The sequence below is a fragment of the Arachis ipaensis genome, chromosome B03 (assembly GCF_000816755.2).
Source record: "Arachis ipaensis cultivar K30076 chromosome B03, Araip1.1, whole genome shotgun sequence".
NCBI classification, from domain to species: Eukaryota; Viridiplantae; Streptophyta; class Magnoliopsida; order Fabales; family Fabaceae; genus Arachis; species Arachis ipaensis.
Window position 1 is genome coordinate 31671428 of NC_029787.2, and position 4882 is coordinate 31676309.

Below are 4882 nucleotides of genomic sequence, written 5' to 3' on the forward strand. Positions count from 1 at the left end.
TGAGAAAAATGATTTATGGCTTAAATGCCGATTTCATGAATTTGATGATTTTGAATGGTGGAAGTGCTATTTTGTTATGAGCCGGAATGACTGTGTATGATTATGAATATTGGCTGGTTCTGGATTGAACCGTGAGCCGGAATGGCTGTGTATGCTATGAATATTGGCTGGTTTCTGGACTGAATCGTGAGCCGGATGACTGAGATGGATGTTGATCCATGGATGAGAATGAATGCATGTATATGCTGAATTATTGATAATTGTGATTTGCACTTCCACTATCAGAGGCACGAGTTCCCTGGGAGAAAGCAGTGGCTAGCCACCACGTGCTCCAGGTGGAGACTCGAGACTCTGCTGATCCTATGTCGTAAGTATGGCTGGGCACTGTGAAAGCCCCAGATGAGCTCGTCCCCGTAAATATTCACCAGTGAGGGTGATGGATATGGATCATGATTATGATCAAGTTTATGATGAGTATAACTCGAGTTGGGGATGCACGACAGAGGGACAGTCCAATGGTTAGCTACCAGGACTTGTCGGGTTGGATCTATAACCGACAGATGATATCATCAGCCACTAGGGTCAGGCATGCATTATATGCATCTATGTGACATTGTTTGGGTGTGCATATTGTACTTGGTTTGCCTATGTGATTAACTGCTAATTGTTCTACTTGCTGTAACTGTTTGTTTGTGCTTGAACCTTCCTACTTGTGTTTGCAACTGAGATTCTGTTGGACTGTGGTGATTGGTTGTTGGTTGGATTTGTTTGGGCCTAGGGCCGTGGTTGAGATGAGATGGACCGATGGTTGGTTTCGGCTTTGTGTGTTTCCGGTTTGGAAAGATATGAAAGGCTATTTTGGTTCAGTATAGATAAACTTTTTGAAAGGCTTTCGATGTTTTTGAGAATTGAATGGTTCCTCTTTTAGAAAAGATTTTCGACTTTACTTTTATTGAAAACCGTTGTTTTTGAAAAGAGGCATAAGACGGTTATTAATCACTGGTACGGTTTATCTTCACGTATCCTATTACTGTAACACCTTCACTATCAGAAGTCACGCTTCTCTAAGTCTATCGGTCGCACAAGATACCAAAACTAGTCTCGAGTATACTCAGAAGGATAATAGACCATAGAAAAGAAAGAAAAGCGACAAGGACCGCGTTCGCGAGAATTTGGAAGAATGAATGAAATTGCAGGTAAACAAAGATTTCAAGCAATGAAGTTTGCCAGAAAGAAATCAATTGACAACTTCAAGGATAGCCTTTGGATCAAAAAAAATTTCAACAGGATCAATAAGGAGAAAATCAGCGCATTAGTTTAAAACACATCAAAGCTGAGTTGAAGAAGTATGAGATTTCATAGAAAAGGAATAATTAAAGACTATGGTGACGCATTATTGCGAAACAACTTCAAATAATCACGATCAGAATCAAACAGAAAAAGAACCAAAATGGAACTATTTTCAAAAGAGATTCCAAGGTAAGAGTTGTAGAAGAAAACTACTAGAATTGATACATTTTATTAAAACAAGGTAAGTTTTTATCATTTTTACGAAGAAACACAAAACCAAAGATTGTAATCCGAGCAGGATACACAATAGTTGCAAAACACGAAACAGGAGAACTAAATCGCATAATTAGTTTACTACGAATCGCGACTCTTAGGATTTCTAATGATTTAAGAATCAAGGATTATACGTTGCAGCAAAACTAATTCGAGATCAAATCAACAAATACCAAATTTATGAATAGTGTTAAGGTTAAATGTTCCTTAAAGATTCGAGCAACAATTAGGAACATAATCAAACAAAGATATATATATATGAACGACAAGACATGGTAGAAACATATCCAAAACACATTCCAAAAAGAAATCAAGAACTAGAGATTCCAATACAATTGATAAAGAAAATAACATCAAGCACGAGCAAAGATTATACGTCAAAACAGAACTAATCTCTAGAACTTAGTTTCTAACGTTCCCAAAACCCGCGACTCGCGTTATCTATGACTCGCATATCATCTATGATAACCCATTAGTGCTTACATATACATAATTCACTAGTGTTAAGCCGGCCAAACTTAATACCAGGAATAATGCAATGCAAGACTAATGGCATTAATCAATAAACCGTCATGTGCATAAGCTCTAATTCTCGTTATTCAAACAAGACCTACTACATGACAAACTCTCAGAGTATACAATTGAAGCATAATCAGTCCATTCCCAAGGCTCTACAGGAAAGACCGCTCTGATACCATAAAGCCCGCAACAGTGCATCTTCCAATAGAACCAAATAGAGTGGCAATAACCTTCGAGCAACTCCGATGGGCTTCATCAGCGGTGGTAAGAACGGCGGTCCCTATCATAAACAGCCTCAGCAATAACTCTCATGGGAATGGAGAATTTAACGAATAAAGAAGCTGAGGCAAGGTTAGAGCTTACCAATAGAGGATTCAGAGAAGCGGTGGTTTTCGGCAGCAGAGGCAGCGGTGGGGCAGCCGCAGCTCCGGTGACGCTCCGACGGTAACTCCCAGCAACGAGGAGCTCGATAACGGTCTCCGATAGTCTGAACGATAGCGGCGACAGCATGGCGGTTCGGCGCTGATGGAAGCTCGGCGGTGACGCAGCAGAGGCTCCCTCCTCCACTGGCTCTCGCGCGGTTCACAGCGGCGATTCACAACCCCAGCGACGGTGACTATGACGCGACGAGCAACTTCTTCCCCGCGGTGTCTGGCTCCCTTCGTGCTTGACGGCGTTCGATAGCAACAAAGGTATGGCGGCAACGCTGTGCAGTGGCGGCGCGTCGGCGGACTGAACGTGGTTAGGTGTGGTCTTCTTCCTCCTCTTCTCGCGGATCTCTCTTTCTGTTACAGCTCCCTCATCCCGGCACCCTCTTCCTCTCAGATCTCCTTCCCCCTTCTCCCTTTCCTGCATCTCCCTTCCCCTCTCTTCCCTTTCTTTCCTCCTTTCTTTTCTTTCTTTAGTTTTTTCTAAAGCTTATAGTAATTGGGTTTTGGGAAAAAAAAAGGTTAGTGGCGGTGTGTAACAGTAAGCAAGGAAAAGAAAGAAAATTAATGATGAGGTCAAAGAAGAGAATTGGTATTCAAAAGAAGCATGCATAGTGAATCATGGTTTAATAGTTTATTAATCTTTATTTTCTCTTTAACAGTTTAAAGGTTAGTAGTCTTTTTGTTTAATACACATAGCATATAATATTTATATTAGATATTTATTTAGTTAAAATTTATATAAATATATAAAAGAAAACAATTTTGGTATCCGTTATCTTATTAAGGTAGAAAAATTAGAATTTTGTTTAGTTAGAGTTTGATTTGAGAATTTGGGATTAAATTGGAATTTGATGATAATTTTAATAAAATTAGAGTATATCATATTAATTTAAAATCCAATTTAATCCCTTAAAATTACTTAAAAATATATTTAACTATCAATTTGCTAAACTTTATTATTTAAATATAGAAAATAATTCGATAATTATAAAATCAAATAAAACCTTAAATTACTTTAAACTCAATTAATCAAAATTTGCTTTAATTATCCTTAATAAAATAATTTCTGAGGTTAAGGTATGTAATGAATAAATAAATCAAAATTAGTTCTTAATAAGATTTTTTTTAAAATTTCTGAATCTTACAATTACAGTAATTCCCAAAAATCCTCTACTGAGAACCCTTTCGAGGATGATGTTCTCACCCCCTACATTTTTCCCCTTTCATGATATGGGCGCAGAAGTCACAGAGTTTATTTAGTTGTTGTTGAAATGCTCTGTATTGCTTTAGATTATTATTTTTTTTGTACCCTCGCCTTTATCTTGAGATATTCTGTAAGAGGGATAGGAATGTGTGTCGATGTACTCTTTATGAGCTTTTGTAAGTTGTTTGGTATTTATGGATGTACGTTATCAAACGAAAGTATTTTTGGGAGCGGTATTACGATTTAATGTTTTAAACAGGCTCATATTTTAGTATTAAATAGTATAAGAGTCGTCGTAATGTCTGAGCTATCAGAGTTGCGCAGCCGGAAGCGTGAGCTTTGGTAGTTAGGGTGTTACAGGGTATGACGATTTTTGCCTTTGGCTAAATTTTTTAGTTTGTATGTTTTGTTTCATGTTTTTTAAATGTTTAGATATTACTAGTCGAAATAATACAATACATAACGATAATATTGGTTCATATTTTATTTGTTCTATTACTTCTAATAATTTTTATTTTGTATGCTTTAGCCTAGAGTTATCATTTTAATTTTTACTATTTATTTTATTTAATTATTTTATTTTGTCTTATTTGTATGAATTATAACAAAATGATTCAACAAAATATAAATTTTTTTAAATTAACTATTTTTTTTTGTTTTCGTTAAAGTTTACATATTTTTCATTGGCAAATAAATATTTTAAGTATTATTTTGGTTTTTATAAAATTTTTTGTATATAGATTTTAATTTTTTTTATAGGCACTGGCAATCTTTTTTATAATTGGTTCTTGTAATGATGTTAAATAAATAAATTTTTTAACATTTTATTTAATTATTTTATTTTGTCATATTTGTGTGAATTATAACAAAATGATTCAACAAAATATAAAATTTTTTAAATTAACTATTTTTTATTTTCGCTAAAGTTTACATATTTTTCATTTTAATTGGCAAATAAATATTTTAAGTATTATATTGGTTTTTATAAAATTTTTTGTATATAGATTTTAATTTTTTTTGTTAGGCATTGTCACTCTTTTTTTATAATTGGTTCTTGTAATAATCTTAAATAAATAAATTTTTTAACATCAATTATGCTCATACTTAATGTTTACTATAAATACATTAATATGCTAACATATAAGGATAAAATAATAATTTTTTT